Source organism: Ranitomeya variabilis, chromosome 7 (genome assembly GCF_051348905.1).
Source record: "Ranitomeya variabilis isolate aRanVar5 chromosome 7, aRanVar5.hap1, whole genome shotgun sequence".
Classification (NCBI taxonomy): domain Eukaryota; kingdom Metazoa; phylum Chordata; class Amphibia; order Anura; family Dendrobatidae; genus Ranitomeya; species Ranitomeya variabilis.
The window spans coordinates 3,633,933-3,656,990 of NC_135238.1; the positions used below are offsets into that span (position 1 = coordinate 3,633,933).

At 42.9% G+C, this 23,058-nt stretch overlaps 1 protein-coding gene across 6 annotated transcripts in view; it reads left to right on the forward strand.

The window, feature by feature from the left end:
- The first annotated feature begins 5,252 nt into the window (after positions 1-5,252).
- The window catches only part of LOC143785030 (uncharacterized), a 69,024-nt gene continuing 51,218 nt past the window's right edge, over positions 5,253-23,058 (forward strand). For 5 of the 6 annotated variants that reach the window (XR_013217948.1, XM_077273680.1, XM_077273685.1 and 2 more), the window contains exon 1: positions 5,253-5,464. The gene's annotated coding sequence lies outside the window, so the exon portion shown is untranslated. Of the gene's footprint in view, positions 5,465-7,336; positions 7,661-23,058 lie in introns of those variants that run through there. The other variant, XM_077273681.1, reaches the window with a different exon arrangement.

Sequence of the window (23,058 nt, forward strand, 5' to 3'; positions counted from 1 at the left end):
ATATGAGTATATTATGCCCTTTTGGTGTTGGGGTTTATAGGGATAGGGTGCAATAGAACATGAATGTGATCAGGTTTATATTTTTGCAGTATGTCTTTGGGAATCCGTATGGGTTTCAGGTATTGGCCATTTTCGCCCTGTGGAAATATATGGGTTCATGTGTGGGGGTTGATGGCAGTCACTGGTGCTTCATCCTGCAGGGGTAGCTCCAGTCCTGCCTCACTATCCTGTTACATGGCCTTTTTTCTGGCGTAAGTACAGCTCGTTCACAGAGATTTGTTACCTCTATAGCAGCACTGATGGTTTAAACCACAATTCTGTTTGGACGGGCATGGTTATCCTGATACGGTGATTTATCTGAGAGATTCTATGTGTGGCATGTGTTCAAGTAGGTGCGATCGCGATTTTTCGCAGCCTCCGCAATAGATCTATGGATGTGAGGCTGCTTTGTGATACGTCACCGTTGTAGGTGTTCTAGGAAGCATGACTCATCTAGGGATTGCCCTGCCGCGGATACCTGGATTGGTTGTCTCGGCTTTTAAAAGATAGTGACGCCTTACCTATGACACGCCCCCAGGAAGAAGCGAGTGCGAAACGCGCGTCGGGGTGACGGAGATTCAGCGTGCCACGAGGCTGAGATTCTGTGCTTGCAGCGTTTGGCTCAGGTAATATGTTTTTGAACCGGGATTATACCTATGTTCTCCACGTTCAGCACAAACCATGAATCCTCAATATGGGAGGTGCAGTTTCAGATTAGTTGGGAACCTTGTTGTGTGGTTGTTCGCTGTGTGTGACGGGCTGCCAAACTGCCCGGGCTAGCTCATCATGGGCATATTTGCTATATGATCTTTATGTCAGCGGGCGACCTGAAGCACTTTACTTGCTAATCTTCAAGTGGGGATTTGTCCCATCGCTTTATGGAGTAATTCACTCCTCAATGCGTTTATTGGAGGATAACAGGGTTATATAGTGTATTTCTTGACATCAAATGTTTTTCCCTTCCTCACCGCATCAATTTCCCAGAAAGTGAAATTATATGTGCATATATTTTTTGGAGCATGGTTTATCTGGGCACACTGTATTTATATTTCGCTGATTTCTGTCTTAGTTTATTATTTTTTGATTGTGAGGCATTGGTTTTAAATGTGTTTGTTTTATGTGTCAATAAAGTAATCTTGTTACAAAATTTAAATAATGCTTCTTGACTAAAAGGAGTTTTAAAAAACTCTGAAGTCAGTATGTTGTCAGGAGTTATTTATAGCCTGTAATTTATAATGTTAACCATGTTTGTAACGTTTAAGTGTCCTCACCTCCCATAAAGGGAAGCTTGTTCAAGTATACTTATTGTTTTTGCACTCAACAAAATTGTATGTCTTTTTGCTAACTTGTATTGTTGTTTTCTTCCCAGTCCCGGAGTACTGTGTTTAACCAGGGGGGAGTGCAGCGCCCCAGAGTCCTGGTCGTTGCAGTACTGTGGCTCCGCCACTATGGGGAGCCATGGTGCGTTCGATGGCACTGAAGGAGTTCCGCTGATCAGGTATCACAGACACCAATACATTTCACAGCTGGGCCTCCGGGGGGAGCTAAGGGTTCTATTCATTAGGCCACTCCCCACCATAGTGGGTAAACTGGGGGTCAGGCAGGAAGTTAGTGGAGAAAGCTGACTGGGTTGAACGAAGCAACACCTAGTGGCAGAGGGTGTTGTGGAGTAAGAGACAGTAGGGTCTCTGTCGGGGGTGGGATCCTGACAGAGGCTTGGCAACGAGAAAGAACGTAAAGGGACCGTGCCTGCTCCGGGTAGCGGCGGTGCCAAGAAAGGACTAGAAGCGAGATAGATTGTGCTGAGTGAGAAACGAGATCAAGCGATAGGAGAATACCAGCAGGGGTCGTGCTGTAAGACCGGAGCAACATCCTACTGAGGCGCATTACCGGTGGCCGGAACGCCGAGGGAGTGGAATAACATACAGCTCCAAGCCATACTCCAAACAGCGGCAGGGCAGTCAGTCTCAGGCGGGCTGTCTAACACATATCACCTATGAAGTCTTGGGAGGCAATTGCGGGAGAGGGGCGTCTCTAGGGTCCCGGAAGAACTCCAGGCCTACCCGACAAACGGGTGCCGTTCTGACTGTAACATCAGGAAGGGACGGAAGATTAGCAGAAGACCAGTTAATCGAGTTGTGAGGGAACTTAAGAAACAGACACAACAGTTGTGGGGTACTTTCCGTGAGCACAGCAGGGAAGGACCACAACACATAGCGCTAAGAAGGAAGGCACTGATTTCCACCTGTGAAGTGAACTCTGGAGGTGCCATTGGACCGGCCGGACTTGCGCAGCCTGGTGAACCGTATTCCGGACTGAGGACCCAGAGATCTTCAGTAAAGAGGTAAAGAGACTGCAACCTGGTGTCCTCGTTATTTACCGCGACCTGCACCCCACGACTGCACCGTTACATCACCACTTATTGCACCGGACGTCCCCCACTGACGGACAGGGCCACGGACCGGGTCCAGCCACCGTGACAACCCCAGGACTGAGACCTAGAGGCCCGGCTCCGGGTACCCCTCGGCCCTGCGGTGGTGTGGGGGCGCTCCACATGTTCTTTACATGAACTGATGCAAACCTTTAAAAAAAACAGTGAAATTCTAGGTTATTAGGTTGCAAAATACAAAAAATGCCCAAGGATGAATACTTCTGCAAGGCACTGTAGATATGTCTCTGCGCCCTCTATAATTACATCATGATTAGAGATGAGCGAATATGTTCGGAACCAGCACCGAATCTGAATTTGCCACATTTGTACCATATTTTTACCATACTTGTGCCAAATTTATCTTTGATGATCAGTTCAGAACATTATGACAGAGTCACTCTCATAGTGTGTGAAGGAAGATACGCCTCACTGTTCATACTGCGGTCTGTGATGTAAGATCAGAGTGTTTTTGCCTCCAGCACGCTAAGTGCTGAGAGGGTTAATAGATACCTATGTAACGGGCTGGTTTTAGTGGACCTCCATAGAGCGGGTGGGAGGGGGTCCACCATATCTCCACATGCAGAGTCCTGGCAGGACCTGTGTGAGATCTAGGTCATGTGACCATCGCATGGATGTTACATACCTGGCCAGAGAGGCCATGAGAGCCAGTGGGTGGTTGTATTGGGGAGAGGTGGAACTCCCACGTGGCTCCCATAGGAGCTAAGGACGCTGTGTGTGTTACCTGCAGTAAAAAGGCCTCTGATGGTCTTTAGCTTTGTTTTACCTTTATGCGTGAAAGGCTCTGTTCATTTTTCTGAACCCTGCTAAGGTTTATGCTGCCTACAATAAACCAGCAGGTGAATTACTACCAGAACTGTTCCTGTGACTACCTTGCGAAGCAGCGGAGTGTGTCAACCCCTTACAACATATTCAGTAATTTCTACTCCCTTTGACTACAATGACGTTCGTCGAATAATGCAAAACCAATATTCACCGCCGATCGTAATTGGATCCAAATTTTTAAAAATTCACTCAACTCTAATGACAAGGAGTATAATAACAGATGGCAGCTGTTGTGTTACCAATGATGTAAGCAATAAGGACAGCAGACGCCGATGTCCCGCAGTGAACAAACTTCACTAAGCAATGAAAAGACTTATCAACCGGCCTGATGAAGGGTTTCGGTGTGCCGGTCTTCAAGTGTCCCATGCTGGCAGATCACCACCAATAATTGTGGGTAGTAGTCCGGTGTTTGGTGGTGGAGTTGCTTTCAGCCGGTGATTTTCCTAATTTATTATGTCTGGCTTGAATTATCAACCATTGTATAAGGGAGATTATTGGACCACTCACCAGCACAACCATTGGAGGAGATCTGTCTGCATCTGACACCTGCACACCTGGACTCCGAGACTCCCTATTAGGTCACTTGGTTGGTGGTCATTGCCTGGTGCAGTTTATTCACTGCGGGACATTGTCATTGGGTCTCATTAGTTCTCATTGTAGTCACCAGCACAAATACATTATATCGTATATACTCAAGTATAAGCCGAGATTTTCAGCCCATTTTTTTAGGCTGAAAGCGCCCCTCTTGGCTCATACTCGAGTCATTGTCCCAGAGGGTCGGCGGGGGAGGGGCAACGGCGGCTGTCACATACTGACTAGCTCCTGGCGTGGTCCCTACATCTCCGATGGTTTCCTGGCGCCGGCAGCTCTTCCTGTGTTCAGCGGTCACGTGGTACCCCTTATTAAAGTAATGAATATGAACGCGACTCCACTCCCATAAGGGTGGAGCTGCATATTCATTACTGTAATGAGCGGTACCAGTGACTGCTGAACACCGAAACAAGCTACCGGCATCAGAGACCATCTGTCAGTGAGAAGCAGGGACCGTGCCGGGAGCAGGTGAGTATAACGGGGGAGGGTGAGCTGTGCGATATTCACTTGTCCCCGTTCCACCGCCGAGCTCCATCTTCCGCATCCTCTGGCTGTGACGTTCAGGTCAGAGGGCGCGATGACGTGTTTAGTGTGCGCACCCTCTGCCAGAACAGTCACTGCAGAGGACGCGGAAGACGGAGCAGCGCACGGCCGTGGAACGGGGACAGGTGAATATCGCAAGTGCCGGGGGCTGAGCGGCGAGAGGCGAGTATGTGATTCTTTTTTTTAATAGCAGCAACAGCATATGGGGCAAATGTTTCTATGGTTAATCTTATCTTATGGGCCCATCATAAACTGTGTGGAGCATTATATGGGGCTCCTGATTCAATATGGACATTCAAAAACACTTAAGCTACTGATGTCTCAATAAATTTTACTTTCATTGGTATCTATTTTTATTTTTGACATTTACCAGTAGCTGCTGCATTTCCCACCCTAGGCTTATACTCGAGTCATTAAGTTTTCACAGTTTTTTGTGGCAAAATTAGGGGTCTCGGCTTATTCTCAGATCAGCTTATACTCGAGTATATACGGTATATATTATTTTCAGAATTTTCAGGATTTCACCCATCTTAGCCTCTGCTGGGCTGGAGCTGCTACGTTTCATCTATAGTGACTACATTATATAATTGTGACTTCATCAGGTTGACTGTTTTCTATTCTGACAAGGCCGGGGGCCTTCCTGTATTAGTCAGCTCTCACCTCCACTTTTATGGTTCTATTCACATCATTGATCATCATCATTGATTCTGTCTGTGGATATAACAATGTGTGAGAATCTTCCGAGTCCAGGCTTGGTCTCTCCCGTCAGTCTTTTGGGCTGGTTCACACTGCTATCTCACTACATTTCCTTCTTCAGTCGTTATGGTTGGCAAAAGACCAAATTTGAGTCCAATAAAACAGAAACTACAACCTTCCAGCAATAATCTCGCACACCACACCCTACACCATGATTGCAGCTGTATCTACGCTTTCTTCCTGGTACAACGAGGGTGTGAGGAGAGATCAAAGATCAGAGCTCTGAAGTCTCTACAGATGCACAGAAACCAGGCTGCACAGGTACATGTAATGGAGACGACAAGGACTGGGGTCTTTGGGGGACTAATAACAGACAACTGATAGTAGTGAATGGTGAGAACTATAGAGAAGATGTCTCACCTGTAGACAAATAGTCTAAAGTGGTCTCCTCTATAGAGCAATGGAATAATCTAGAGAACAACAGGCTGACGTGTAAAGCAATGGTGTCCTCTGTAAAGAGATGGTCTCTGTCCCATACACTTATGGTCTTGGCTGTAGAATGACACAATAATATGTAGAACAAGGCTTTCCAGCAAAGCAATGGTCTCCTCTAAAGACTGATGGTCTTCACTATAGAATTAAGGTATATTCTGTAGGACCACAGATACTTGTAAAGCAATGGTGTCCTCTGTAGCATGATGGTCTCCTCCATTGTGTAGTGGTCTTGTCTTTAGAATGATGTATAATCTGTAAAACCAAAGATTAATAAGTAAAGAAAGTGTCAGTTCTTTAAAGAGATGGTCTGCACTGACAAGAGAGATGGTCTGCATTGTAAAATGATGGAAGAATCGGTAGGACTCCCCTGTAGAGTGAGGGGATCCACTGTAGAATGATGGAATAATGTGTGGAACCCCAATCAATTGTGAAGCAATTGTCTCCTCTGTAGAGTGAGGGTCTCCACTTAGAGTTCAGGTCATCTTCATATAGTAGTGGTCTTAATGTCCAAATGATCTTTAGTACCACTGACTGAATAGTAAAGTGTTGGTCTCCTCTGTATAGAATAACATGTAGGACCACAGACAATTGTAAAGCAATGTCTCCACTGTAGAGTGTGAGTCTTCTCTTTTAAGTGATGTTCTCCTGTGTAGAGTAGTGTCAACTGTAGAGTGAACACCTCCTCTGTAGAGTGAGGGTCTCCTCTATGGAGTGAGGTTCTCCACTTAGAGTTAGCCTTCATTCAGTAGTGGTCTTCATGACTGAGAATGATCTGTAGGACCACTGACTGAATAGTAAAGTGATGGTCTCCTCTGTAAAGTGATGGAATAATCTGTAGGACCACAGATAACTGAAAAGCAATGTCTCCAGGGTAGAATGAGAGTCCCCTCTTTTAAGTAATGTTCACTGAAGAGTGAAGGTGTCCACTGTAGAGTGATGGTCTCATCTGTAGAATGAGGGTCTCCACTGTGGAATGATGGTCATCATCACTGTAGACTGATGATCTCCATTGTAGAGTGATGATCTCATCTGTAAAGCGAGGATCTCCTCTGTTGAGTGAGGGTCTCCTCTGTAGAATGATGGTCTCCACTGTGGAGTGATGATCATTATCACTGTAGACTGATGATTTCCATTGTAGAGTGAGGGTCTCCACTGTGGAGTGATGGTCATTATCACTGTAGACTAGACTGATGATTTCCATTGTAGAACGGGGATCTCCTCTGTAGAGTGGGGATCTCCACTGAAGAATGGGGGTCTCCTCTGTAGAGCGATGGCCTCATCTGTGCAGTGCAGGTCTTATCTGTAGAGTGGGGGAGAGTGATGGTCTCCACTGCAGTGTGATGATCTCCTCTGTAGAGTGATGGTCTCCTCCACTGAGTAGTGATCTTTTCTCTATAATAGTCAAGAGGACGTCTAATGTCATGAAATATGGCATAAGCCTCATTGTTCAATTACTCATACAGAGCTCTGCTGCATCTCCTTGGCTTTGTACTAACATGCTCCAGCCCCCTGATCCCCCTTGCAGCTTGCCCCTTCACAGCTGCATGTGTGTGATTCCAGCCCCTTCCCTGTCCCATGCTATACAGCTGTGTAACCTGAGACCCTAGTGTACAACAGAGCAGCTTGAGAAAACTAGTTAAAAGCAGTTCCTGAAAGCACATGGCAATCCAATGTCTTTGTGTATCTCAGATCACATATAATGGCACAGAATACTCATACAAGCGGGAAACCTACATTTTTGGCATTTACATCTGTGGAGCTACCCACTGGTGAGTTTTAAAACTTTGACGTCCAGCAGGAGCCAAGAAACGGATTTCGATCCAACCAAGCCAGCCACGGCATGTTTAATCTTAACTGAAAGGAAAACTCATAAGCAAACCTATGATTTTCCTGATATCATCCTACAAGCCTCACAGCCAGAGTTATAGTTTTCAAAAGGTTTCATATACCATCCATGCTGGGGACAGAATCTCTGCCTTTGGGAACCCCTCCCCCAATCCACATGGCGTACCAATAACTGAGGTATGTAAGTTCATCTTTTATTTGGTCACCTAAGAACATGCAAGATTTTGGGCTCTCACAGACCTATAACGTCTCCTTTAAGAGGCTCCTCTGTCCTCCACTTATTACCTGTAGTAATGGCTCCTGTTTGACCTTGTCATCAGTATAACAGACCCCTGTCCACAACCTCAAACAGTCACACTCCAAACTCCACTATGGTGAAGACCAAAGAGCTGTCGAAGGACACCAAAAATAAAATGGTAGCCCTGCACCAGGCTGGGAAGACTGAATCTGCAATAGGCAAGCAGCATGGTGTGATGAAATGACCTGTGGGAACAATAATAAGAAAATGGAAGACATACAAGACCACTGATAATCTCCCTTGATCTGTAGTTCCACGCAAGATCTCGCCTCATCTCATGGGGTCAATATGATCACAAGAACGATGAGCAAAAATCCCGGAACCACACAAAGGGGACCTAGTGAATGACCTGCATAGAGCTGGGACCACTGTAACAAAGGCTACCATCAGTAACACACCACTCCGCCTGGGACTCAGATCCTGCAGTGCTAGACGTGTCCCCCTGCTTAAGCCAGTACATGTCCGGGCCCATCTGAAGTTTGCTAGAGAGTATTTGGATTATCCAGAAGGGGATTTGGATTTTTTGCCCCCCCCCCAGCAGTTCGCCCCAGCTACATTTCGCCCCCGCAAAATTCATCCCCAGCATTTGGTCATTTGGCCCCCTGGATGTTTCGCCACCGCACATTTCACCCCGCACATTTCGCTCTCAGCAGTTTGCCCATTTCGCCCCCAGCAGTTCACCCCCGGATGTTTCTCCCCCAGCATCTTTGCCTGATCTTCTCCTGGCTGTGTGGGCTAGCAATTGCTATGTTGGATCCGGAGGCCACCACGAGTCCTCTCCTTCTTCCCAGCTTCCTCTTCTTCTGCCTGATCTCACCCCTGCCCTGCACATGAGCAGCAGTGTCTTGGAGACAGGAGAGGCATCCTGCCCCCTGGATTGACTGATGAATTTGTCACCAGAAAGGCTGCCTGGTCATGTACCTGCTATTGGGCACGCTGCAGTGAGGACAATATACCTATTCCCTGCCACAGCCGGGCAATAGCCTTATAAACCCCTTTCCGTCACTGGCAGCTATACCCAACAAGCTCAGTATGCTCTACTGCCACCAGCTCCTATTCCTATGATTAATAGCAGGTCAGGAGCCAACCCAATCAGTAGCGTAATTTACTTCAGAGGACGTTGGAGGTACGTTTTAGAGCAATGAGGACGAGACTTGTAAATATTATAGCTTTTACTCCAAAAAGATTAGTCAGTGTTTACAAAAAGTATATAAAAAAAGATATTACAAGATAAGACAAATATAGTATGTACAGAACGATTACCAAACAAAAGGGATTAAAGATGAAAAGTACTTATAGTTCTCTCATATCATGGCTGACCATGTGGTGGAGGAAGGGCGATACATCCCTTTGCATTAGAGCAGATTTGCAGAGCCTCTCTCAGCTGATTCCCTGGGCAAAAAAACTCACTCCTAAAATGAGGCTGAATCTCTTATACCCTCTGATCATGACATCACTGAGGGGCTGGATAGTCCCCTTTTTGAAAGTTATGAAATCCGGCTATTGACCATAACTCCTGGGGAGAAGCCCGTAGAAGGAAGACAAATGATCATTTTTCTCAGCATGAAACGGACATTCATTTAAGTCTAAGCATGATTTGGCTATGTGCCTTGGTTAATCCGCAATCGACTATTTGGATTCTGCTGGTTCCTAAGCTTAGAAAATTCACTGGAGTATGGTTCTGCCAGTGCAGAGGTCAAAAATGTATTTGTCCGGCTTCCAGACCTAATCTGCACGATTATATACCAGTTTAAGAAAACAAAAGTAATGCCCTCCCCGACCATGTGCTTTTTTTCCACACGGCTGAGTAGACTTGCTCACATTCTTGAGGGAGGGGGAAAGGAACTCATGTTACAGTTGAATGCAGGGGGAGGGGGAGGCTGACAGTGAAAAGAAGAGCAAGTGTCAGGACTCTGAACATTATTTACCTTTTGTGCATCACTGCCCTTTTCCAACATGGCGTCTTTGGTCTCATGTGCATTGTGTCTTCCTGCTATATAACTCCACCCCAGCCTTCAGTCTGTGCTAGAGTATTCTGCCTTGCATCCAGCTCCTGACCTCTGATTACTCCCTGGCTATATACCTACTCCTTTGAACCTGTGGGGATATCCTGCTACTCAGCTCTGAGTTCCTGCTGCATACACCAGTGTTGTGAATTCTGCTCTTGGGCTCCCTCCGGTGGTTGTTAGTGGTAGTGCTGTTGTCTCTGGATTGTAATCCAGGGCAGGTGTTTCTGCTGATTGCAGCTCTATTAGGTATTTAGGTGTGCAGGATCCAGCATTCCATGCCAGTTGTCCATTGTTCATGGAGGGATTGCATCTCTGTCTGGCTCCTCATGCCCTGCTTTCAATTCAGCTAAGATAAGTGCCTGGTTTTTGTTCTCGGTAGCACGCATTCTGTGTGCTTTTCTGTTCAGTGCAATTTATGGTGTTTTTGTCCAGCTTAGACTTTGGATTTTTCTGTCATGCTGGATTCTCTGGAGATGCAGATATACATTCTATGTCTTTAGTTAGATGTAGAATATTAGTATTACCTGCTGTGGATATTTTTAGGGTTTTAATATTGACCGCTTAGAATTCTGTCCTATCCTTTTCTATTTAGCTAGAAGTGCCTCTTTTGCTAAATACTGTTTTTTCTGCCTGCGTACGTATTTTCCTCTTAAACTCACAGTCAATATTTGTTGGGGGCTGCCTATCCTTTGGGGTTCTGCTCTGAGGCAAGATAGAATTCCCATTTCCAACTTTAGGGGTATTTAGTCCTCCGGCTGTGTCGAGGTGTCTAGGCCGTGTCAGGAACACCCCACGGCTACTTCTAGTTGCGGTGTCAGTTTAGGGTTGCGGTCAGTACAGGTACCACCTACTCCAGAGATAGTCTCATGCGGCTTCAGGGTCACCGGATCATAACAGTACAACTGGCCAACAATGAGTTAAATTCATCTCAGAAGAAGGGAAGAAAAGTGCTGAGCCATTTTTTTTCTGTAGTCTCTTTTGTCTTTCCTTCCATCTTTTCCTCTGGGTGACTGTGGAGTTTTGTGCTGGCATGGATATTCAGGGATTGGCTTCTCGTGTAGACGAACTTGCTGCTAGGGTACAGGGTATTTCCGATTATATTGTTCAGACTCCGGTTTTAGAGCCTAGGATTCCTACTCCTGATTTGTTTTTTGGGGACAGGTCCAAATTTTTGAGTTTTAAAAATAACTGTAACCTGTTTTTTGCTCTGAAACCTCGTTCCTCTGGTGATCCCATTCAGCAGGTTAAAATTGTCATCTCCCTGCTGCGTGGCGATCCTCAGGATTGGGCATTTTCCCTGGAATCTGGGAATCCGGCCTTGCTTAATGTAGACGCCTTTTTTCAGGCTCTAGAGTTATTATATGATGAACCAAATTCTGTGGATCATGCTGAGAAGACCTTGTTGGCCCTGTTTCAGGGTCAAGAGGCTGCAGAATTGTATTGTCAAAAATTTAGAAAATGGTCTGTGCTGACTAAATGGAATGAGGATGCTTTGGCGGCCATTTTCAGAAAGGGTCTTTCTGAATCTGTTAAAGATGTTATGGTGGGGTTTCCCACGCCTGTCGGTCTAAGTGATTCTATGTCTCTGGCCATTCAGATTGATCGGCGCTTGCGTGAGCGCAGAGCTGTGAGCGCTGTGGCGTTGTCCTCAGAGCTGATGCCTGAACCTATGCAGTGTGATAGGATTCTGTCTAGAACAGAAAAACAAGGATTCAGACGTCAGAATAGGTTGTGTTTTTACTGTGGCGATGCTTCTCATGTCATTTCGGTCTGCCCTAAGTGGACAAAGAAGATCGCTAGTTCAGTTACCATCAGTACTGTACAACCTAAATTTCTGTTATCTGTGACCTTGATCTGCTCACTGTCATAATTTTCTGTCATGGCGTTTGTGGATTCAGGCGCCGCTTTGAACTTAATGGACTTAGAATTTGCCAGGCGTTGTGGTTTCCCCTTGCAGTCTTTGCAGAATCCTATTCCTTTAAGGGGTATTGATGCTACACCTTTGGCTAAAAATAAACCCCAGTTTTGGACACAGCTAACCATGTGTATGGCGCCAGCCCATCAGGAAGATTATCGCTTTCTGGTGTTGCATAATTTGCATGATGCTATCATGCTGGGTTTTCCATGGTTGCAGGTACATAATCCGGTGTTGGATTGGAAATCTATGTCTGTGACTAGTTGGGGTTGTCAGGGGGTTCATAATGACGTTCCTTTGATGTCAATCTCCTCTTCCCCCTCTTCTGAAATTCCTGAGTTTTTGTCTGATTTTCAGGATGTATTCGATGAGCCCAAGTCCAGTTCCCTTCCACCGCATAGGGACTGTGATTGTGCTATTGACTTGATTCCAGGCTGTAAGTTTCCTAAGGGCCGACTTTTCAACCTGTCTGTGCCTGAACATACCGCCATGCGGAGTTATGTTAAGGAGTCTTTGGAGAAAGGGCATATTCGGCCATCTTCTTCACCACTGGGAGCGGAATTTTTTTTTGTTGCCAAGAAGGATGTCTCCCTGAGACCCTGTATTGATTATCGCCTCTTGAATAAGATCACGGTCAAATTTCAATACCCTTTGCCTTTGCTTTCCAATTTGTTAGCTAGGATTAAGGGGGCTAGTTGGTTTACTAAGATTGACCTTCGAGGGGCATATAATCTTGTTCGTATTAAGCAGGGTGACGAATGGAAAACTGCGTTTAATACGCCCGAAGGTCATTTTGAATACCTTGTGATGCCTTTCGGGCTCTCTAATGCTCCATCTGTTTTTCAGTCCTTCATGCATGATATCTTCTGGAATTATCTTGAAAAATTCATGATTGTATATTTGGATGACATTTTAATTTTTTCCGATGATTGGGAGTCTCATGTGAAACAGGTCAGGATGGTATTTCAGATCCTTCGTGATAATGCTTTATTTGTGAAGGGGTCTAAGTGTCTCTTTGGAGTGCAGAAGGTTTCTTTTTTGGGCTTCATTTTTTCTCCCTCATCTATAGAGATGGATCTGGTTAAGGTTCAGGCCATTCATGATTGGATTCAGCCCACATCCGTGAAGAGCCTTCAGAAATTTTTGGGCTTTGCTAATTTTTATCGCCGTTTCATTGCTATCTTCTCCAGTGTGGTTAAACCCCTGACCGATTTGATGAAAAAAGGCGCTGATGTGACGAATTCGTCCTCTGTGGCTGTCGCTGCCTTTCAGGAGCTTAAACGCCGATTTACTTCTGCCCCGGTGTTGCGTCAGCCGGATGTTTCTCTTCCATTTCAGGTTGAGGTTGATGCTACTGAGGCAGGGGCCGTTTTGTCTCAGAGGAATTCTGACGGTTCCTTGATGAAACCGTGTGCCTTCTTTTCCCGAAAGTTTTCGCCTGCTGAACGCAATTATGATGTCGGCAATCGGGAGTTATTGGCTATGAAGTGGGCGTTTGAGGAATGGCGACATTGGCTTGAGGGAGCCAAGCACCGTATTGTGGTCTTGACCGATCATAAAAATCTGATTTACCTCGAGTCTGCCAAACGGCTGAATCCTAGACAGGCTTGATGGTCCCTGTTTTTCTCCCATTTTGATTTCGTTGTCTCGTATCTTCCGGGTTCTAAAAATATTAAGGCTGATGCCCTCTCTAGGAGCTTTTTGCCTGATTCTCCTGAGGTCCTTGAACCGGTCGGCATTCTGAAGGAAGGGGTGGTCCTTTCTGCCATCTCCCCTGATTTACAACGGGTTCTTCAGGAATTTCAGGCTGACAAACCTGACCGCTGTCCAGTGGGGAAACTGTTTGTTCCTGATAGATGGACTAGTAGAGTGATTTCTGAGGTTAATTGTTCTGTGTTGGCTGGCCATCCTGGTATTTTTGGTACCAGAGATTTGGTTGGTAGGTCTTTTTGGTGGCCATCTTTGTCGCGGGATGTGCGTTCTTTTGTGCAGTCCTGTGGGACTTGTGAGCGGGCCAAGCCTTGTTGTTCCCGCGCTGGTGGGTTGCTTTTGCCTTTGCCGGTCCCTGAGAGGCCCTGGACGCATATTTCTATGGATTTTATTTTCCCAGAGGATGTCGGTTATCTGGGTGGTTTGTGACCGGTTTTCTAAGATGGTTCATTTGGTGCCTTTGCCTAAGTTGCCTTCCTCTACTGATTTGGTTCCGTTGTTTTTTCAGCATGTGGTTCGTTTGCATGGTATTCCGGAGAATATTGTGTCCGACAGAGGTTCCCAGTTTGTTTCTAGGTTTTGGCGGGCTTTTGTGCTACGCTGTGCATTGATTTGTCTTTTTCTTCCGCATTTCATCCTCAGACAAATGGCCAAACCGAGCGAACTAATCAGACTTTGGAAACTTATTTGAGATGCTTTGTGTCTGCTGATCAGGATGATTGGGTGGCTTTCTTGCCATTGGCCGAGTTTGCCCTTAATAATCGGGCTAGTTCGGCTACCTTGGTTTCGCCCTTCTTTTGTAATTTTGGTTTTCATCCTCGTTTTTCTTCAGGGCAGGTTGAGCCTTCTGATTGTCCTGGTGTGGATTCTGTGGTTGACAGGTTGCAGCAAATTTGGGCTCATGTGGTGGACAATTTGGTGTTGTCTCAAGAGGAGGCTCAGCGTTTTGCTAACCATCGTCGGTGTGTTGTGTTATGAACTGGTGGTTTAGGAGCAACATGGGACGAGCTCTGGAGGAGGTGGTACCTGTACTGACCGCAGTTCCTGAGCTTAACACAACACTAGAAGTAGCCGTGGGATGTTCCTGTCACTCCCTAGACACCTCGTCACAGCCGGAGGACTAACTACCCCTAAAGATAGAAACAGGAAAGCTATCTTGCCTCAGAGAAAATCCCCAAAGGATAGACAGCCCCCCACAAATATTGACTGTGAAAGAGAACCGGTCACAAACCACCCAGATAACAGACATCTTCTGGGAAACAGGAAGATCCGAAATAAAATCCATGGAAATATGCGTCCAGGGCCCCTCAGGGACCGGCAAAGGCAAAAGCAACCCATTAGCACGGGAACAGCAAGGCTTGGCCCGGGCACAAGTCCCACAGGACTGCACAAAAGAACGCACATCCCGCGACAAAGATGGCCAATGAACCTCAGAAATTACCTTTAGGCCCCGTCTCACATAGCGATTTACCAACGATCACGACCAGCGATACGACCTGGCCGTGATCGTTGGTAAGTCGTTGTGTGGTCGCTGGGGAGCTGTCACACAGACAGCTCTCTCCAGCGACCAACGATCAGGGGAACGACTTCGGCATCGTTGAAACTGTCTTCAACGATGCTGAAGTCCCCCTGCAGCACCCGGGTAACCAGGGTAAACATCGGGTTACTAAGTGCAGGGCCGCGCTTAGTAACCCGATGTTTACCCTGGTTACCAAAAAAAACAAACAGTACATACTCACCATCTGATGTCCGTCAGGTCCCTTGCTGTCTGCTTCCTGCTCTGACTGAGTGCCGCCGTACAGTGAGAGCAGAGCGCAGCGGTGACGTCACTGCTGTGATCTGCTCTCACTTTCCGGCCGGCAGTCAGTCAGAGCAGGAAGCAGACGGCAAGGGACACCGAAAGGCGAGTATGTACTGTTTGTTTTTTTTGGTAACCAGGGTAAACATCGGGTTACTAAGCGCGGCCCTGCGCTTAGTAACCCGATGTTTACCCTGGTTACCAGTGAAGACATCGCTGGATCGGTGTCACACACACCGATTCAGCGATGTCAGCGGGACCTCAACGATCAAAAAAAGGTCCAGGCCTGTTATGGTTTCCAATGGCAAGGAAACATCAGAAGCATAGAATAAACGGACAAGCTCTCGGGTGATGGAAACTAGAGCTGACCGCGATGCTAAACCTACACACCACACTAGAAGTAGCCAGGGGGCATTCCTGCGTTGTCTCTAGATGCCGCGCGCCAGCCGGAGAACTAACTACCCCTGGTAGAAGAAAACACAGTCCTGGCTTGCCTCCAGAGAATGTCCCCACAGGAGATAGCAGTCCCCCACATATAATAACGGTGAGAGCAGATGAAAAGACACACGTAGTATGAAAGCAGATTTAGCACAGAGAGGCCCGCTAACTAAATAGCAGAAAGATACAACAGAGGACTTCGCGGTCAGCTGCAAAACCCTTCAAAACACCATCCTGAAATTACCTTAACTCATGTGACAACTCATGCCACTGGAGTGGTAATTTCAGCCCAACAAGAGCTTCCAGCTGCAGAGATTCACATAAGTGCAAACTGGACAAAACATACAAAAATAGACTTAAGGACTAAAGTGTCCAACTTAGCTGAGCAGAAAACTGGGAGCAGGAACATGCAACAGAATCACTCTGGATACATTGATGGCCAGCATTAGAATGACTGAGGAGCAAGGTTAAATAGGATACTCCCACATCCTGATAGGAACAGGTGAACTGAGAAGGAAAAGCTTGCAGGACACCAGTACCACAAGAGACCACCGGGGGAGCCCACGAACCGAATCACAACAGTACCCCCCCAGTAGTGTATAATCGGGTGGTTTCGTCAAACTCAATTTGACAGGTGGACACGCCCCTATCAAGATGTATCAAAGTGTGTAACCCCTCCCCCCTGCCAGCTGGCCTCCTTGTCTTCTAACAGCAGCTGTGTGGCAGCTCCCCCTCCCTTTTTATATAGTTTAATTTGTTAATACAGGGAATATTATGCCAGTAATTGTTTTATATTAGAGTTTTATATTTATAGGGGATTTATAATGCGCGCATTATGTATGCGGGCATGTTACAACATGAATGTTATCCCCGGGGCATGTTACAACATGAATGTTATCCCCGTAATTGTTTTATATTAGAGTTTTATATTTATAGGTGATTTATAATGGGCGCATTATGTGTGCGCCCATATTACAACAAGCACAAGGTATGAATCGTGGGTGTTTTATACGTTTATAAAAAAGCAAAATACAGGGTATTGTAAAAGTAAAAGATATTTATTGTAAATAAACACATCTCAGTATAAAAGCACTCGCGTTAAATAGCACGTTTGGTTATACAGCAACAAACTCTTACCGAATAATGTGATTATTTATCCACTATAAGTTGTAATTCATTATCACTGAACACATTCTAACTGCAGAAACTCTGGCTGTCTAGTTAACGGCCACACAACTGCGTGCATTTAAGTAAGGAATACTGTCTCCTACTTAATTACCCTAACAGCTGCGATCACGGTGCTTGGAAAATGACCGCGTATGATTCAAACCATTGTTTGTGGGGCTCCCCGCAGCTGTTTCTCCGGTACCCCAAATAACGGCGCAAGCAGAGTTTGGCTAAAAATAGTTTACTGTGTGAAGTAAGGTGTGCTAGAATTCTCACTAGCTGAGAAAACACAGAATTTGCTAGCAGCTGTCACACAAAGCAACTGTCACCTTGAACGTCCTCTAAGAATTTAAACAACTAGTTAGATCACCGAAGACAAGTGCAGTTTTGATTAAACTGATAATTGCAATTAGAACGAGTTAAGTTTGAAAATGTTGTCGAAATAAACGTGAGTGAAGACAAGTGCAGTTGGCCACTGCACATTTAGAGTGAAACAGCATATTTTTCAGCTTATAACGCAGTTTCTCATTTTCATGAGTTTTAAGAGGTCGTGTTATGTGTGATACGGGGGCTACATGCTCGTGTGGTTAATAGATAAAATACAGATATGATATGCCAATTCACCAACAGTGACCGGCTTACACATAACTCGACAATAATCAAGGGTAGATATACAATACAAGGCAATAGACTTTATTAAAGTATGTATCAGACAGGCGTGATATTTACTAAGGCAGCTGAAATGAATTTGCCTCTGTAATCAGAGCAGTGTATTTTATACACAGTGTTCACATATAGTGAATAGTGCTTCTATATGTATTTGTGCTGAGAGTGCATTCTGCAACCAGAGCAATACTGCTAGCTATCACTGTGAAACTTTCAGACAAGCACAGTATATTCTGGACATATTATGTATAATTATTAGTTAATTGTTCACTAAAACGATCATTTCTGACAGAACAATGTCAAATTTTGACAAAGACAATTCAATAATATAAAAATTCTTACAGAATATAAAAAGCAAAAACATTAAATATGTATGTACACATGCATGATTTAGCTTAAAAGACATATTATGTATAATTATTAGTTAATTTTTCACTAAAATGACACAAAATTGTGTTTTATAATACACCATGCTGTTTATTCATTATATGTTGTATTAAATAGAGGCTAACTATCACATTACATGTCTTGCTGTACCAGTATGTATCAGACTGCAGTGGCACATCACACTGCTTGCTGTAGTGAATAGAGCTTCTATATGCAATTGTGCTGAGAGTGCAATCTGTTATCAGTGCAATACTGCTAACTATCAGTGTGAAACTTTCAGAGGACTGTGTTATGTGTGATAACTTACCGAAGCGGTAAAAGCAAAACACAGATGTAGAAGTGCAAAAATGACAGTCACTGTATGAGTTTTAATAGACTTTAATAAAGTATGTATCAGACAGGCGTGATATTTACTAAGGCAGCTGAAATGAATTTGCCTCTGTAATCAGAGCAGTGTATTTTATACACAGTGTTCACATATAGTGAATAGTGCTTCTATATGTATTTGTGCTGAGAGTGCATTCTGCAACCAGAGCGACACTGCTAGCTATCACTGTGAAACTTTCAGACAAGCACAGTATATTCTGGACATATTATGTATAATTATTAGTTAATTTTTCACTAAAATTATAATCTCTGCCCGAACAGCGGATTAAACTTGAAAATTTTGACAAAAACTATCCTATATTAATGTGCGTATTTTTATTACACTCACCCCAGGTCATATTATGTATAATTATTAGTTAATTGTTCACTAAAATGATAATTTCTGCCCGAACAGCGGGTTAAACTTGAAAATTTTGACAAACTATCCTATATTATGGCTCGTATTTTTATTACACTCATCCCCAAATGAGCCATTGCTAATTTGATGACACAATTTTTAGCATTTCAATACTATACATTAACTAAATGCTAGAGCTTATGTTACAGTATTTTATCTGTTTATTTTATAGCATTTTATCTGTTTATTTTATAGCATATTAGATTTTCACATTATTTGTAGCTGTTTGTGTGGCTGCCTCTGTAAGCCGCATTTTTCTGCCGACAGGCCATAAAGATGTGACCGTAGCCGCAGCTCGCTGAGCGTTACCACCGGACTCACTTCTCTTTGGAGGCTTCTGAATGTACACTATTCCCACCCACGGACAGTTTTCATTTAAAAATATGAATATTATTGAATATAATGTATTACCTATGTTACAGTGTCTTATTTTCCCGGTGTTACATTTGTTTTGCTGTCTGTTTTACCACTTCAATGCTATACATTAACTAAATGCTAGAGTTTCTGTAACAGAAACTAGGGACCAGTGTTTTGACAGGGTATAAAGCAGTTGTTTTATACATGACAGGTATATGAATATAAAAAGTAAAAATCATCACATGTACAATTAACACACACCATTACACTTCTTATAAAATAGAGTATATTATGTATATTCTGTGTTTCTGCCCGATTATTTGATTATTTGATTTATACCTCACTGTATGGGATTATTATGTATAGATATGAATATTACTGAATAGTCTCATATCTCCCCGGCCGTAATAGGCTCTAATGCTATAACATCCCACCTCTGCTTGCTGTCTCAGATCTCAACCACAGTAATAGAGTCTGGGGGTATAACCGGCCACCTCAGTTTCTGTAGGGGGAGCGGGGTGTGTTTCTACAGTATTATTCTGTTGTGAGCTTGAAATCTGGGCACTATAACTGCTAACAGCTGCTAAGATTTTCTGTGGTGCAGATACAAGCACTCAACTTGCTAGCAGCTGTTAAAATGTATCTGTACTGACCACTAACTAGATGTCAGGTTGTGTGATATAGTTTAATTTGTTAATACAGTGAATATTATCCCAGTAATTGTTTTATATTAGATGTTTATATGATATATTAAGATTAGTCTTGCTTGACAAGCCAGTGTTCTGACATTTTCATAAACCTATAGCCCCAATAATATTTATTTGGCCTGCAGATAATTAATTAAAATCGCATAAAGCGTGTTAAATAGACAGTACACCAAAATCACAGCGAATCAAAATGTATTAAATTGATTACTGATACGCTTCCAACAAATTGATAATAATATCAAAAGTGTACCAACAATATTTATTCTCTTTTATTGACATCGGATATCGTAGCGCCTGTGCCGGCTATTTGCACACAATCATTTTGAAACCGTGTTTTGCTGACCTTAAACATTTTGTATAACAGATGTGTTTCTCCGGATTTTTCTAGCGCAGCTCGCTGAGCGTTACCACTGCACTCACCTCTCTTTGCTGTTTCTGAATGTACACTATTCTTACCCATAGACAGCTTTCCTTTAAAAAATACGAATATTATTGAATATAATGTTTTACATATGTCACAGTATTTTATTTTCCTGGTGTTACTTTAATAATAATAATGATAATAATAATAATAATAATCATACACCGCAAAATTGTGTCAATATTGAACGACTATGAAATTTTCCATAAAAATCTTCTTGGTTAACCCAAGACACGTAAGAAACAAATGCAGGACTTTTACAACCGCCACAGACACGTATATTATTCCATCATTCTTTAATTCAACATTATTTTATCACACATTAATTTCACAGATGTCTGTGCCATCTATTTGCACACAACCATTTTGAAGCCGTGTTTTGCTGACCTTAAACATTTGTATAACAGCTGTGTTTCTCATGATTTTTCTAGCGCAGCTCGCTGAGCGTTACCACTGCACTCATTTCTCTTTGCTGCTTCTGAATGTACACTATTCCCAACCATGGACAGTTTTCCTTTAAAAAATATGCGTATTATTGAATATAATGTTTTACATATGTTACAGTATTTTATTTTATTAATAGTTACTTTTAACTATTCTTTTAGAGTGCCTAGTAGATTTATATTCTTTGCCTGATATATTTCTACACAAAGCTTCAAACTATTTTGTAATTTATAATGTATCACAGTAGTTTCATATGAAGTTACATCTTAGGCCCCATTCAGACTATTGTAATATCTGTAGCTTAAAATAGAGCCAAATAGCTACTTTCAAATCCGGACATACACCACTGATTTTAATGGGGTCTAAGGGGGTTCTATCATGGTTTCCACATAATAGTTATGGAAAGAATAATGCTACAGAATTGGCCGCTCCGGTTATAAAACAAAAATGATGAAAATTATCCATGATGTTAATGTGAAAAAGGCTTATGCCGGGGGTTTATGGATCTCTACAATAAACACCATGTGTAGAAATTTGGCTCTAGAACTTGTTGGATTAGTGAATATAATAACGTTTGTCATATTTTATAACATGCAGCTAATGATTCCTGCTTTCAACTTGTATGTAACTGGATTAAAATAAAGAATAATGACCTAGCTGATTTGGGTGATATTGTAAAACCATTTATTGTTTCTACTACTTGGCAATTGTTACATTCAGTTATTTTTATTTATTTATTTATTTTTATTTTTATTTATTTATTTATTTATTTTTCCATGGAATTTGTTAGTCATTACAATTATTTTTGCTCCCAAGATAGGCTATTAGAGCCACCAAGCTACATAAGTGTGCAGGCTCCTGAATATTACAATTACAAAACATTCAAAGTTTGTTTCTCCACTTTTTGCAGATAATAAATCTTAATTTCTTTATAATCTGACTTTTAGTTATAGTTTGTCGCCGTTCTTTGGCGTTCTATGTATACCGTAAATTTTGCTTCCTTTCAGTGAATAATATAAGACAGATTATTTTTATTCAAAAAACATCTAACTTATGTATACTTTTAAAGCTTTGTTACATTTCTAACCGGTCTTCACCATGCTGTGTAACATAAATACATGCGGCCTTGTAGTGATTTAATATAGTGCACCAAACATGATATGGTTTTTGGTTTCTCTGAACTGACGCAAACAAAACATATAAGGTAGTACGGCACAAGACGTGAGCGTGCCCGCAGCTCAATCTTTATAGAAATAATACTTCTGCACTCATGGCCACTTCTCCTCCACCTTTGCCTCCTGAACTCATCATTCACTGTGAAATAATGCAAAAATCCAGCTTTGTGCTGATGGAGGCATCAACATTTTGCCATTATAAGTTTGTGGCTCTGTAAAGAGAGGTGAGAATTGTCGAAAGGTGCTGCATGTGTTGTGTGTGTTTGTTGTGTGTGTTTGTTGTGTGTGTGTTGCATGTGTTGTGTGTGTTCTGTATGTTGTGTGTGTATGTTTGTTGTGTGTGTTGTATGTGTTGTGTGTGTTTGTTGTGTGTGTGTTTTGTTGTGTGTGTTTGTTGTGTGTGTGTTGCATGTGTTGTGTGTGTTCTGTATGTTGTGTGTGTGTATGTTTGTTGTGTGTGTTGTATGTGTTGTGTGTGTTTGTTGTGTGTGTGTGTGTGTGTGTTGCATGTGTTGTGTGTGTTCTGTATGTTGTGTGTGTGTATGTTTGTTGTTTGTGTTGTATGTGTTGTGTGTGTTCTGTATGTTGTGTGTGTTTGCTGTATGTGTTGTGTGTGTTTGTTGTGTGTGTTGCATGTGTTGTGTCTCACGTCTTGTGCCGTACTACCTTATATGTTTTGTTTGCGTCAGTTCAGAGAAACCAAAAACCATATCATGTTTGGTGCACTATATTAAATCACTACAAGGCCGCATGTATTTATGTTACACAGCATGGTGAAGACCGGTTAGAAATGTAACAAAGCTTTAAAAGTATACATAAGTTAGATGTTTTTTGAATAAAAATAATCTGTCTTATATTATTCACTGAAAGGAAGCAAAATTTACGGTATACATAGAACGCCAAAGAACGGCGACAAACTATAACTAAAAGTCAGATTATAAAGAAATTAAGATTTATTATCTGCAAAAAGTGGAGAAACAAACTTTGAATGTTTTGTAATTGTAATATTCAGGAGCCTGCACACTTATGTAGCTTGGTGGCTCTAATAGCCTATCTTGGGAGCAAAAATAATTGTAATGACTAACAAATTCCATGGAAAAATAAATAAATAAATAAATAAAAATAAAAATAAATAAATAAAAATAACTGAATGTAACAATTGCCAAGTAGTAGAAACAATAAATGGTTTTACAATATCACCCAAATCAGCTAGGTCATTATTCTTTATTTTAATCCAGTTACATACAAGTTGAAAGCAGGAATCATTAGCTGCATGTTATAAAATATGACAAACGTTAT